This window comes from Rhineura floridana, chromosome 4, assembly GCF_030035675.1.
Source record: "Rhineura floridana isolate rRhiFlo1 chromosome 4, rRhiFlo1.hap2, whole genome shotgun sequence".
In the NCBI taxonomy this organism is placed as follows: domain Eukaryota; kingdom Metazoa; phylum Chordata; class Lepidosauria; order Squamata; family Rhineuridae; genus Rhineura; species Rhineura floridana.
The window spans coordinates 15,030,951-15,046,848 of NC_084483.1; the positions used below are offsets into that span (position 1 = coordinate 15,030,951).

At 41.4% G+C, this 15,898-nt stretch overlaps 1 protein-coding gene across 2 annotated transcripts in view; it reads right to left on the reverse strand.

Moving 5' to 3' along the window:
• The window catches only part of PAK5 (p21 (RAC1) activated kinase 5), a 159,073-nt gene that overhangs the window by 112,770 nt on the left and 30,405 nt on the right, over positions 1-15,898 (reverse strand). The gene's annotated exons all lie outside the window — the stretch shown is intronic.

The window sequence follows — 15,898 nt, forward strand, 5'->3', positions numbered from 1 at the left end:
CCCAATCAGGTCTTCTGATTTGTACATTATCACAAACTCACTGCACTAAGCCTCAAATATTGATATTCCTCCACTTGGTTTTTTATTATTATTATTATTATTATTATTATTATTATTATTATTATTATTATTATTATTATTACCTTTATTGATACCCCGCCCTTTTTCCAAACTGGAACTCAAGGCGGCTTCCAGATAAAAATAAGTACATATCATTAAGAACCTATAAAAATATAAAACATATAAACATATAAAATCAGCATTAAAACAGGATTAAACTATTAAAATGTTAAAACCAATTAGATATACACTTAAAATACTGCAACCCAGTTTAGGACCATACAAGTAAAACAATAACATACAGCATCCTCTTCAGTCACTACCCTTAAAACCTTCAGTTCCAAAGGCCTGCCGGAAGGAAAAAGTCTTTAGCTGTCGGCGGAAGGACTGCACAGAGGAGGCCATTCTTGCCTCCCTAGGGAGAGAGTTCCAGAGCCTAGGGGCAGCCACCGAAAAGGCCCTATCTCGTGTCCCCACCAGTCGCACCTGTGAAGGTGTTGGGATCGTGAGAAGGGTCTCTCCTGAAGATCTCAGGGCCCGGGCAGGTTCATATAGGGAGATACGGTCTGACATATAGCCTGGACCTACGCCGTTAATACCAGGGTTAGACCTGAAGGACACTATATAGGGCCATTTGGGACTCAGAATTTCCATTCCCAGTCTACATACACAATTTAAGGACTTGCAGATTTAAGATGGGAAAATATTTTGGGATTTTAATATAGTTTTAAAAATGGACATACAAAAAGAACATACTACTAGAAATGGAAATGTAATTTAAAATTATTATTTTACTTTTTTTACTTTACATTTATAAAGTGGTTTTAATCGGAAATATTAATACAGATCCTTAGTCTCCTGAAGAATCACTAATAATGAGCAGTCTGATTGCAGAAAAGCATCGTGATCATTATTATATCAAACTATGAAACCCACATGTTGCCTAACTAATATTTCATGACAGACGGCTCATGGGTGGTAAACAAAGGGCCCGTAGGCAGGTCCTTCTGCCTGCCTTCCACAACAGGCAACAATAGGAACTCAAATCAACACACTTCTCAGTAGTGACAAACCCAACACTCCAGCTGGCTTATCAGTTACTAAAGGCCTCCCAGTTTTATTTGAAATGTCACTTCTTTTTTATGATTCTGATAGAGGTTGAAAATATTCCAACTATTGGGTGGTGATCAAGGAAGTATTTCAAAAGCCTTGTGAGAATTAAAATGCACTAAAGCTTTAGGCATGTATGGGTCTGTATTTGAAGGCATTTGATGTTTTGAAAGCGGTGGGGATGGAGTGGGAGACAGAATGAGAGGAGAAAGATGATGAAATAAATTTGCCCTCAAAATCCTCCTCTGCAACATGTTATTCGATATGAGACAAAAACAACAATAGATATTCATCACCTATTTTACAACAGATAAGCACTTGATATTTGACACTGCACGGTTTGTTGGACAGACCTTGACAGTTTTTAATCTGAAAAATGTACGCACTACCTCTCCAAATGCTTGAGGTAGCTAACAGTTGACAGCCAATAATATTTAACATTTGACTTTTAGCATTTGCTGGCCCATAAATCACACCATCTTATGTTAAATTTTTGGGTCATGACCCAAATGCCTTTGGAACCAGTGGAACAAATTAGCCCTGACCAGCTTAAGTCCTATTGCCTTCAATATGACTTTGTGTAATGCTATATATGTCTGCTCAGAAGTTCAGTGGGACTTACTCCCACGTAAGGGGGCACAGGATTTCAGCCATAGTTATGGACAACTTCTGCCAGACTGGGGCAACATATAAGATGATATGAGAGTATACAACAAATATCCTGATCCACAAAGAGCTATTTAGGTATGCTCCAAATCAGGGGTAGCTAATCACTAACCTGGAGGCCTGATCTGGCCCCCCGAGTAAATTTTTCTGCTCCCTCTCCAGACCCTGCTGATTTTGGCAGCGGCAGCAGCAAAAATATAGTGGACACAGCACTGGGGTGGCAGAACACCCTGATGGGAATGCAAATCACCTCTTCCCAGTCATCAGATTGCTCATTTGATGACATCCTCACCTGATCTGCATTTGTGTGTGTGAATGGAGAGTGTCATGCAAGAGTGTGGATGGCCACACCTACTCATGGTCATGTTCACTGCTGCCCTGTGGCCCCTCAAGGGTTAGCCAAGGGTGAAAACAACCTTAATGCTAAAAAAAATATGAGCCACCCCTGCCTTAAATAGAGGGGTAAGCTGGCATCACCCCCAGCATGATATGAAGGGTTTTTTTGTTCTTAACTTGCAATGAGGCACAAAAGGATGATGTTCATGATATATAAGTATAGGTCCCTTGGTCACATGGAACTAGAGGCCAAATCAGATGTGAGGCTCTGAATTTAACTCTTTCCCCGTGAGCTGTTAGCCCAATTAAAATCTCCGTAGCCATGTTGCTTTTTCCCCTGCAGGAGAAAAACTACATAAATCCAGAAACTTTTCCCCAAAACAGAGACAAATAGTTGGAATATAATTTTGATCAGGGTAATTTCTCACAGGGAAACAATTAAGCACTCTCCCACCGCCACTGCATTTGTTGTTGTTGTTATGTGCCTTCAAGTCGATTTAGACTTATGGTGACCCTATGAATCAGTGATCTCCAATAGCATCTGTCGTGTCTCTTGTTTGGCCTTCCTCTTTCTACTCCCTTCTGTTTTTCCCAGCATTATTGTCTTTTCTAGTCAATCATGTCTTCTCATTATGTGTTCAAAGTATGATAACCTCAGTTTTCTCATTTTAGCTTCTAATGGTAGTTCTGGTTTAATTTGTTCTAACACCCAATTATTTGTCTTTTTCGCAGTCCATGGTATGCGCAAAGCTCTCCTCCAACACCACATTTCAAATGAGTTGATTTTTCTCTTATCCGCTTTTTTCACTATCCAACTTTCACATCCATACAGATTGGGAATACCATGGTCTGAATGATCCTGACTTTAGCGTTCAGTGATACATCTTTGCATTTGAGGGCCTTTTCGAGTTCTCTTACAGCTGTCCTCCTCAGTCCTAGCCTCCTTCACATTTCTTGACTATTGTCTCCATTTTGGTATTGATAATCCTTGACAAGTTCAATCTCCTCATTGTCAACTGTAAAGTTGCATAAATCCTCTGTTGTCATTACTTTAGTCTTTTTGACGTTCAGCTGTAGTCCTGCTTTTGTGCTTTTCTCTTTAACTTTCATCAGCATTCATTTCAAATCATTACTGGTTTCTGCTAGTAGGTTTTGACCTATAAAGCCCTCCACGGCTTAGGCCCAGGCTATTTGTCAGACCGTATCTCCCTATATGAACCTACCCGGGCCCTGAGATCTTCGGGAGAGGCCCTCCTCTCAGTCCCACCACCGTCACAAGTGCAATTGGTGGGGGCGCAAGATAGGGCCTTTTCGGCGGCTGCCCCTAGGGTTTGGAACTCCCTTCCAAGGGAGGCAAGAACAGCCCCCTCTTTACTGTCCTTTCATCGACAGGTGAAGACTTATTTATTCCAGCAGGCTTTTGGAGTAGAAGTTGTTTAGGACAGGACTTCTAGAGGTATCCCATATTGTTTTACGGTTTGATCACATTATTCTTAAATCGGTTTTAGGTATTTTTAGGTGATGTTTAATTGTTTTAATGCTGTAATGAGTTTAATTCTATTTTAAATGTAGATTTTTATATGTCCAAATTATATGTACCCATTTTTAGTTGTAAGCCGCCCTGAGCTCCAGTTTTGGAAAAGGGTGGGGTACAAATAAAGATAATAATAATAATAATAATAATAATAATAATAATACGGTATCATCTGCATACAGGGCCGATTCTAAAGGGCGGCCAGGTGGGGCACTGGCCTGAGGGCCCCGAAGCTACAGGAGCCCGAGGGGCCCTCTGCTCCCCTTCCGTGATCCGCGGCACCATCCACGGATCGCAGGGCAGGAGCGCCCGCCAGCCTGCCATTCCCTTGCCCCACCTACCTGTCTCCTGCCTTTTAGCATTGCCCTTAATGAAGATGGCAACCGCGGCTTCCCTAAGGTACTGAAACCACTGCCGCCATCTTAGTTGATAGCAGAGATGCGCGCGTGTAGCACGCCCGTGTGCCATCAACAAAGATGGCGGCGGAGGCTTCATCTCCTTAGGGAAACCGCAGCCACCATCTTCATTAAGGGCAATGGTAAAAAACAGGAGACAGGTAGGTGGGGGGCTGCACATGTGCACGCACATGCCGGCTCCCAGGGCAAGCTGATGCCCAAGGGTCCCGGCCTGCCTGGAGCCAGCCCTGTCTGCATATCTTAAATTATTGATATTTCTTCCTCCAATTTTCACACCTTCTTCATCTTGGTCCAATCCCGCTTTCTGTATGATATGTTCTGCGTATAGATTAAATAAACAGGGTGACAAAATACACCTGTCTCACACCCTTTCTGATGGCGAACCAATTGGTTTCTCCATATTCTGTGGGGGGGGGGAAACGGTTGAAAGGCATTCCATGTGTTTTCCACAATATATCCAGTCTGGATGCAGGTGAGCAGTTCTCTGGATCCTAGCCATATACCAGGCCAGAGTATCTGTCCATCTATCCAGTAACATCCACGCTGCCTGCCAATGGCTCTCCAGGGTCTCAGGTAGAGATTGTTTTCCCCATAACTTGCTACCTATGATTCTTGTACTTGGAGATGGCAAGGACTGAACTGGACACCTCCGGCATGCAATGCATGTGCTCTACCACAGAGCTAAGGTCCCTCCCCAAGCACTTCATTTTGGCAGGAGAATGAACAGAATGATGGACTGCAGCTACCTTAGCAACCTGGGAAGTCTAAATGCTAACAGCAGGAAGAAATCCCTTTCTGAAATTGCAACAACATGGAGGCCAAACATGTAGTGGACCATAGACCATGGCGTTATAGACCACTGTTTGAGAAGCAATGTGATAAAAATGTTAGGATGAATGAGTGGCATTCAAAGTTCACTAATAGCTCAAGGATAGTATCCCTTAACAAAAGAATTGTGTACAGCTCTGGACTGTGGAACAGATGGTTCTGTTAAAGAAATACTTGTTAGAGAAGGTGAAATGGAATGAACAGTGAAAACAAACCACTGAGGAAACTGTTGTTAATTCTAAACTGCAATACTGAACAGCATAGTATAGTGATGAATAATCCATCATTGCACACTAACTGATCATGACATTAGGGAACAGAAAGGAAAGCTATATCCATGCAGAGTGGATAGGAGTATGCAAGGAAAAAATCATTTCACTTCTCCATTTGTTTCCATCATTAAAAGTTCCGTTTGTTTAGTTACTTATTACATTTGTTCCATTCAGCAGTAGTTGATTTTTTCCTGTAACTTCAATTCATTTCAATTTCCCACTGATGTTAATGGGAGACTCAGCCCATCTTCTGCTGCCCATAACATTGCTGTTTGTCATCTAAAACTCTAAAGGTTTTTCAGGTGTTCTACTTCCCTCTCAAGGAATCAGACATGCCAAATTTCAGAGAGAAATTATAAAAGCTACCATTTGACTGGCAGTTTAAGATGACATATAAGTTTAAATACTGTCTACCTTTAGTCCATTCATGGCTTAAATAGGAAGAAATAAAAAGAAAAACAAATTAAAAATGAATGGGCTTTCATTTCGAATTAAGTTTCAATTTCCCACACATTTTGTTCAACTGAAACAAATGGGGCTTCCTCATTTCACACACATCCCAAATCGTTTTAAATCTAGTGCATATCCCTAGTGGAGGGTGCTAAGAAGAGTAATTCAATAGAACTTTCTCTTTTGCACACTTTCCCAATGGATCATGATCCCTTCAATTGCTGTTTCTGACACTCTCTTTTTTTTTTTTACAATAATTTTTATTCAAATTTTCATAAAACATACAAAACAAAATCATAAAACATTCAAAGACAAAAAACAAAACAAAACAAAAATGATTAAACAAAAAAATAAAATGTTGACTTCCCATTTGTCGCAGATCAAATCAGTTATAGGTCTACAATATATAACAATCCTGTCTCTTAAATTATATTATAAAATCACTTTCCTCCAGTAGTTATCTTAATTAATCATCAAATCTCATAGACATTACTTTATTCTTTCCACAAAAAGTCAAAGAGAGGTTTCAATTCTTTAAGAAATATATCTATCAATTTTTCTCCAAATAAACATGTCGATTAATCCATCTCGTTAATAATTATAATAATCTTATTGTCATAACCATAGTCCAAATAAACATATTGATTAATCCATCTCATCAAAATCTGTTAAGTCCAATAATTTCAATAGCCATTATTCCATTATCCATATTAATTCCATCTTCCATCTTCAATAGTCCTGTTAAGTCCAGTAATTTCAGTGTCCAATCTTCCATTATCAGTATTCCATAATAATCTTGCTGTCATAGCCATAGTCATATAATAAGAGTCTGATGGGAATTTCCTCTATCCCAAATATTTTCTTGCCATCAATTCTGAATAAGTTGCTGAAATATTGTTGTAAAGTCATATCTCTGTTCTTCTTTTTTACAAAATGCACTGGCTCATCTCTTGAGAGTTTTTCCATTGTCACATGGCTGCAGTTAATTCCATAGATTTTCTCTATATCAAGCTCCATCACGTCATTCCAGTCCAGAAGACTATCCAAGCCATTGATAACTTTATCTCTAATATCTTCATTAATTTCTTCAGAGATAACGTTAAATTCCAAACAGTAGATTTTATTTCTAATATCCATAAACTCCAGATGTTTTTCCAATTCCAGCTGTTTCTGACACTCTCAAACTGGGATTGATCATAGGCTGCATTCTTGACGCAAGTTATTTGGCAATGGACATAAAGTTCGAACTAACCACTCTTCAGTTCTCCTGCGCACCTATAATTCTTCTTAAGCTTTATGCTTTCACACACCACAGACTTTCACTGTGCTAATTGTGTAGATTAAGACAGTGGACGTTATAGCATTTAAAAACACACAATTATATAGAGTACTCTGTGACAAGCTTGTGATTGGCTTCCTCTTGATTTCAATGGGTGGGTGGTAAAACTATGAGCAGGAAGGAAACAATGATACCTAGTTCTGGGCCAGTATGGTAATTGTGACTCCCCTCACCCCACCCGCAAGTTGTGGATCTTATAACTTGTCTAAATGCAATCTGATTGTGCAGCTTGTGTCAATAATGTCATTTTATGAGAAGAAACTGCTCAGTAACCATCTGCTGCCTAAGGTAGCTCAAATATTACATTGCAGTGGTTAAGATTTTTTAAAAAAATAATCACAGCAGTTCTTTATATTGCCTTTGCCCTTTTTTCAATGAAACCCCACGTGGTCCCTTGCTCTTTTCCTTTGACAATTAGCAAGGGATTTAAAATGACAAATGATTCCTTCAGCAATAGTGCCACATCAGAAGAACATGTTATGTCTTTGTGTTTTAAAAGTGCTTGGAGTAATACATATAGGCAGTTACTACTTGTTTCTTCTTCAAGTAAAGGTCATAGAATCATAGAATAGTAGAGTTAGAAGGAGCCTGTAAAGCCATTGAGTCCAACCCCTGCTCAATGCAGAAATCCAACTTAAAGCATTCCCAACAGGTGGCTGTCCAGCTGCCTCTAGAATGCCTCCAGTGTCAGAGAGCCCCCCACCTCCCTAGGTAATTGGTTCCTTTGTCATATTGCTCTAGCTATTGGGAAGTTTTTCCTGATGTTCAGCCGAAATCTGGCTTCCTGTAACTTGAGCCCATTATTCCATGTCCTGCACTCTGGGATGATCGAGAAGAGATCCTGGCCCTCCTCTGTGTGACAACCTTCCAAGTACTTGAAGAGTGCTATTATATCTCTCCTTAGTCTTCTCTTCTCAAATCGAAACATGCCCAGTTCTTTGAAGTATATGACACATATTATCTGGGTTAGATCCAAATTAGTTGAACTTCAGTCATGATTTAAGTCCTCTTGATTTCAATGGGAACCAAGTGCAAGTAACTTAATCTGGATCAAACCCATTCTAAACATTCTGATAAACTGATAAACATCTGGACTGGGAAGGCAAGACGAACTGTTGAAATGGAAGGTTGCCTGAAACACAGGAGGGCTCCCAGGCAGCATTCTCCATTTTGCTGCACTGATAAAGTAAGGTAATCTATCACACACACCCAGCACATACGCAGATACTGTTTCACTTTGGATAGTTCAGCTGAACAAAGTTGTAATCTCATTTTTGCAGTTAACGAAACCATCCATAAATTGTCACGTTATTACAACTCTTTGTCATGTTTGTTCACATTTTAACTAATACCCACTTTGCTACCCCTTTGCCGAGTGTTGCTGTGACAAGGCTCTACAATGACTTGCATTTCGAGTGAAGAAACTTGAAATCATAAGCTTGGAAGTATAATGTACATATTGTTTAAGGCAGCATACCTGTGGTTAAATTTAGCTCTGTGATTAGTGGCAGAGCAAGTGCATTAACTTACATGGTATATAGAATGCAAATTCATAAACCAGGTAATCCAGAGATATGGGCCCATTCAGTCCTATTGACTTACTCTCAAACTTTAGCTAGTTTAGCCATCAGACAATCCATTTCCCGGAGTGGGGATGACTAACCTGTGTCCCTACAGATGTTGTTGGACTGCAACTCCCATCATACCTGAGCATTGGCCATGGGGGCGGGGGCTGATAAGAGCTGGAATACAACAACCCCAGGACAGCCACAAATTAACCATCACTGTCCTGTTGTGTTTTTGTAAAATAGGGCTCTCTCTGCCTCCCAGATGTGGTACAGAGGGAAACATAAGCAAGGGCTGTGAAACACTTGCACCAGAACTAGGGCTGCTGCAAAACCATTTCCTGGAGTCTCTAGTTGATTCACAGCCTCCATCCCCCTCCCCAATGGTAAAAGTATGACAAATAAAATCCTTTGTATTGAGTCAGATCATTGATCAATCTAGCTCAGAGTTGTCTATGCCACTGTTCTTCAACCTGGGCCCCCAGACGTGTTTGGACCACAATTCTCATCACCCTTGGCTATTCGCTAAACTGGCTGGGATTGATGGGAGTTGTAGTCCAACAATACCTGGGGACCCACGGTTGAAGAACAGTGGTCTATGCTGACTGCCAGTGCCTGTTCAGGGCTTCAGCCAGGGGCTCCAGCCTTACCTGCAGATACCAGGGACTGAACCTGAGATGTTATGCAAAGCATGTGCTCTATCACTGAGGAGAAAGATTTACTATAATCCGTTCCCTTGTAAACTAGTTTAGCTTTTTATGTGGGAATGCATCCTGCTAGAATGTGCAACTTAACATGTTAAAAAAAGATCCAGACTCTGAATGAGGCTGATTCAACCCTTACACACCTGGGGGATACTTTATGAATGGTTTCCCAAGCAACAAGCGTCTTCAGTCACAGGCTGGGTCAGTTTCACCTGGATTGTTCTGCTGAGGCATGCAAACGCCTTAATAATGATGTGTGCTTACGGAATCCATCATTTAAACTGAGAATTTCTCTTGGAACTAGTTATCTTGCTCCATTGCCTACTTTTTTTAAAAAAAGACTAATGAAAGCTGACATTTTGGTTCTAATTAATGGGACTAGAGCAGGCAAGAACCTTTGCCTATCCAGATATTGCTGGACTACAGTTCTCATCATCCCTGGCTATTGGCCATGCTGGCTGGGGCTGATGGAGTTGGGAGTCCAACAACATCTGAAGGGCCACAGGCTATCCACCCCTGGACTTCATGCCCTCCTTGGGTGTTTTTGCCTGGCTGGTATATGTTCTTAAACTTCACTGATGCTTCCTGCCTTCCTGGATGGGGGATAGAGAGAGACGTGTGCAGCTTAAGAAGCTACCCTACTGTGCAAAAGGAAGTCCAGAGCTGGCTAACCTATAGTGCAAAGGAAAAGTTTACATTCATTTGTAAGTTTCATTTTATGATAAGTTACTCACTGCTTAGAAATGTGAATGATTAAGCGGTACAGAAGGATCTGAAACAAATAAATACATTTAATCTACCAACTTTTGCCTCTGGTCCCCAAAAGGTGGCTCAGAAGGGAATGTGGTCCTTGGGCTGAAAAAGTTTCGCGCCCCTGTTCTAGATGTTGCTGGGGATGTGAGAGAGGGCCAAAGGAAGGAAGGAAGGAGGCAAGGCACAGGGATGAAGGAAGCAAGTTCTAGGGGCATGGGCCAAAAAAGCAAGGGAGCAGATGTCATTCTGAATATACCTGTCTCCTTATCCATCTTTAGCCAGAGGCTGAAATACAACAAAATGTTTCTGGCCAGGGGGAGGAAAGGGACACCTTACATAGACACTATGGGCCAGAGGTTTTTAGGATGCCAGGGGGACTCAGGATACAAGGAGGCAGGGATGGGGAACCTGTGGCCCTCCAGATGTTGCTGGACTACACTTCCCATCACCCTGATAACAAGCCATGCTGTCTGGGACTGATGGGAAGTGAAGTCCAACTAGAAGGCCACTGGTCACCCTTCGCTGAGACATGCGCACAGTGAGCTGACAGCATGGGTGGGCCAAGGAAGCAGAAAATCCTAAAGACAGGGAGACCATTTTCCCACATGAAGCTTAAACTGGCTTCTAGCATACATAAGGAAGCTATATTTTATTGGCTGCAGAGCACATTTGATCTCTTTTCTAACTTCTCAAGCTGTTTAGCGGTATTTCTATGTGACACAGCAACTGTCCAAATGTGCTTTTCTCCCCCTTTTGGTGTCACCTGTGCAAATGCCTTCACTCCCTTCCATTGCATGATATATTTTTGCCTCGAAATTGGACATGATCTCTTTGTTAATGTATGAAGATCCATGGTTTTCCTCCTGTATTAATTCTACCTTTGTTTTTTGTGGGGTTTTTTAAAGCCAATAAGGGTATTATTAAAAAGCAAAGAAGGAAATACCTGAAAATGATTGTAATGCACAAAAATGGAGACCTACTTTTTGGTAAAGAGGGAAAGAGAATACCAAGCTGAGCTTACATTTATGAGAACATGTAAAACCCGCGTTCATTAGCAGTTCTGCTCACATTTGTAAATAACCGGACTGCTTGGAGTTTCTGTGTTGTTGGATTTATTTGTATTTTTTGCTTCACAAATCATTGCTAGTATGGTAGATGCGCAATTAACTGATTTGGATTTGCATAAGCAAAAACAAAGCAAATACTTAGAGCACAATCTAGGGCAGCCTTTACCAACCATAGTGCCTCCAGATGTTGTTGGACCACAACTCCCATCAGCCTCAGCCAGCATTGCCAATGGCTGAGGCTGATGGGAGTTGTGGTCCAACAACATCTAGAGGCACACCGGTTGGGAAAGGCTGATCTAGGGTGACAGTTTTGTGACATTTAGGATACTGTAAATCAGCCATCACCAAGCTGGTGTCCTCCAGATGTTTTGGACCACAACTCCCATCAGCTCCAGCCAGCAGTTGTAGGAGATGCAGCCCAAAATATCTGGAGGGTACCAGGTTGGTGAAGGCTGCCATAATGATCATCCTGATCAGGTGGCTGAGTTAGACTGAAGCTGAAGACTTGCCTAAGATCAACAATGGTGCTTAAGAGTGTGTTCTTCAGGACTTCCCAGGAGGATCGCTCCGCCTGTGACTGCCTCTGAGACGAGCTCTCGTCTCAGAGGAAGCTTTTTCAGTTTTAAAACCAGTCAGAAGAGTTTTTTGACTGGTAAAAACTTTCTCCCAGGTAAGGGAGAAACGAAGAGATTATCCACAAAAGCTTCGTTGTGATTGTTGGGGACTGGAATTCATTAGGATCGCCTATGAACGAAGGTGCAGCCAGCAGCGCCAGACGGAGCCAAGGAATTCAAGCAAACTCAAACTGACTAAGCGAGACTTTTTTTTTTCTTCAAAGAAAAACGGGTTTTAACAGGCAAGCATTCTTCTGTCTATTCTTATCAATTGGACTAAGTTGTTACAGCAAAAGAGATCTGTTAAAGAATCAGCAATAAAGAATCCCTGGGTGAGTTATACTTTTCTCTTTTATATGTGGAATTAAGGAGGAAGAAAATCGAAATAGCCTATCTTTGGCTTTATAGCAAAAAGCTGACCTGGAATTGAGCATTATAAAGATACAAACGGATGAGGGGCATCTAATCTGAAGAGGAAAATTTGATTTATATGAATATTTGAGAATTATATGTCTGGGACTATTTTTTCCAGTCTACTTTTTTTGTGTCGAATCTGCTTGTTCCCTATGCCACTAATTATTTTGATGCTGTGAACTAAATTTGTTTTGCATTCTTGGACACATAAGAGATAAGGCAGTTTGTGCTGTCTAAGATGATGATGTCAACAGGTTTGGAATATTAACTCCCTTATTGCTGGAAAAAGAAGCAAATTATTCTTTGCTTGGGAATTGTGGCTATATTGGAAATTTGAAGGGTTTTTTCTTCGGCTTTAAGAATGACAATCAAAGAAGTGGCAGAGACCCTGGATGTACCCCTGGAAGGGGTTTCCCCTCTGGATATGTTTCAGAAGATAATGGATGAGATTAAGACAACGAAACAAGAATTGAGACAGGGTAGACAAGAGATGGCAACTGAATTTGGCAAAGTGAAACAGGAGCTCAAAGAAATAAAGGATTATATGAGAAAAGAAGCAGATGAGACCAAAGATATAATTGGACAAGCAATAGAAGATGAAAAAGAAATTAAAGGGAAGGAGCAAATTCTGGAGATTGGAACAGATATATCAAATGTGGAATTGGAAAAAGATTTGGACTTCATGGCCGTGATGGATATTAGAGACAAAGATTACTGTTTGGAATTTAGTGCTGTTCCTGAAGAAACTGGTGAAGATATCAGAGATAAAGTTATTACTGTCTTGATAAAATTTCTGGACTGGAATGATTTGATGGAACTTGAAATAGAGAACATTTACAGAATTAATTTTAGATATGTGACAATGGAAAAATTCTCAAGAGATATGCATTTCGTAAAGAAGAGGAACAGAGACATGACCTTACAACAACATTTCAGTAATACATTCAGAATTGATTGCAAGGAAATATTTGTGATGAAGGAAATTCCCATCAGACTCTTACTATATGATTATGACAGCAAGATTAACATGTGTGCAAGGATGGCAGATGGATGATGGAATTAATACTGATAATAGAAGAATGGCTATTAAAATTACTGGACTTAGCTGACTTGGTAGGGATGGATCAATTGACATGTATATTTGGAGAAAAACTGATGGATATATTTCTCAAGGAGCGGAACCTCTCTGACTTTTTGCGAATAGAACAAAATGATATGATGTTAATGAGATTTGATGATTAATTAAGATAACTACTGGAGGAAAGTGATTTTGTAATATATTAAGGGACAGGTTTGTTATATACTATATACTTATAGCTGATCTGCGACAAATCGGAAGTCAATATTTTTTATTATATTAGTTATTAATTTGTTTTCCTTTTGTTTTGTTTTGTTCTTTGAAACTTTGAATAAAAATTAATAAAATAAAAAAGAGTGTGTTCTTCAGATGTACTCTAGCGCGCCTTCAACCATGAATTGTCAGACATATACCAACAGCAAACTGAATGTTTGCTAAAGATCTTCAGTCACCCCTTCCCCGCTGGCTCCGCTATTCACAACCACTGCCACCTCCCTCCACCCATTGTCTCCTTTTTTGACAGGGGAAAGCTGAGAACCGAGGAGCAGGATGTTTCATTAGCCTTTCCCTAGTCAGGAGAGGATGCAGACATAGCAAGCAGGAGACAGCAGCGGTAGCAAATGATGGAATCAATAGGGAGGGACAATACTTACGAATTCCAGCTAGCCTAGGGATATAGGTCCATCAAGCTCAGTACTGTCTACACTGACTGGAAGCAGCTCTCCAGGGTTTCAGGCAGGGCCCTCTCCCAGCCCTACCTGGAGATGCCAGGGATTGGACCTGGGACCTTCTGCATGCAAAACAGATGCTCTGCCATTGGGCCACACCCCTTCCACATTTTACATACAGGGATATTTGTCAGATCAAGTTTAAAGGCAGCCACCGAGTGCAGTGACACATATTGAGTGCTCTTTCTCTCTCTACCTTATGCCAGTCTCCATACTTAGCGATATGATATGAAGCAACCAGAATACAAGGTGAGAAAACTCCTGGACAGTGTGATCAGTAATCCAGTTATCCTGTAGGGCAGTGGTTCGCAATTGCTGAAGTACTTGGTGGACCACTTAATGATTTTGCTGGCTGTTGGAGCAATGGTAATGTGCTTTGCTAGATGCTGTATGATTTTTGATTGTATTTTTACAGACACGCCGTGGACCACCGGAATGAAGCTCACAGACCACTGGTGGCTCACGGATCACAGTTTGGGAACCCCCCTGTAGGGGAAAAAAGTGGTAGCACTAAGTACACTGAAGAACACACAACCAGCAGCGAAGGGCATGGTGAGACAGTGGTGCTCACCTGGCCTCCGGTTGGTCACATTGCTGCTGCTTACTGGGAGACAGAGGGGGACGGGCAAGGCGGCAGCCAAGTCAGCAGGGTGCAAACTTATCAGGGAAGCCAATCTGCTGCTCTGGCTGGTACACTTGCACTGCACCAAGCTCGCCTCTGCCTCGCTCCTCCTGGTAAGCGACAGTGATGCAACCGGATGGAGGTCAGGTGAGCGCCACCCCCCATCCCACAATCCACTACTGCACATGGATGTCATTTACTCCAATCAGTTACAATGATTAAAGCAAGATGATATACACACATGCCAAGGGTGAAATCTTAAAAAACAATTACAGGAAAGTAAGTCTTACTGAACACTGCAGGACTTCATTCCCTGCGAATATGCACGGTTCTTTTATCTCTTTATGACTGCTTGTTCTTGTACCTCTTTATGATTGCTTCAAGTGATCAAATGCTCCTTATCAGAGCCAGTGTGGTGTAGTGGTTAGAGCAGCCTTTCCCAACCGGTGTGCCTCCAGATGTTGTTGGATCACGACTCCCATTAGCCTCAGCCATTGGCAATGCTGGCTGAGACTGATGGGAGTTGTGGTCCAACAACATCTGGAGGCACACCGGTTGGGAAAGGCTGGGTTAGAGTGTCAGACTAGGACCTGGGAGACTAGGGTTCAAATCCCCACTCAGCCATGAAGCTCACTGGGTGACCTTAGGCCAGTCACTGCTTCTCAGCCTAACCTACCTCACAGGGTTGTTGAGGAGATTAAATGAAGAGAGAACCAAGTATGCCACCTTGAGCTCCTTGGAGGAAAAGGTGGATATAAACAGCTTTTCCAGATCAGAATCCTCCACTTTTTTTCCAATTTAGCAGATGTACTCAATGTCAAAGGAATACATGCTGAACCACGAAGGAATAGTGCGTCAGATCAGAAGTGCATGCTTCCAACTATTATATGAGTCCACAACTGGACTGCAGTTATTGGGATACATTTTCTTATGGGCACACATGTGCACCTTCTTGTGGGATATCAGTGGTTAAGATATATGGAGGTGAGCATGGACTTGGAAGGCGATTTCACCTTCTCCATGAGGCAAAGCTGTCCCTGAAAACACTACTCACCAACTACTGGAGAGATGGCAGCTGGTTGGAAATAAAAAGAGCCCTGGAACATCCAACATTTACAAATTGTCAGCTTCCCCTTTGTTTTAAAAACAACACCAAACCAATGATTTGGAGCAGTAGAGATTAGGGCATTTAAAAATGTTGTACTTCCTTTGTTTTGGTCACACGTGGCAATAAATTTTTTACAGTGCAGTCCTTTAGTTTTCCAGTCTTAAATTAGGCATTTTTGCATATGTTTGTGATCTTTTATGGAAAACAGGAAGAAAATTCATATGTATTTTCATG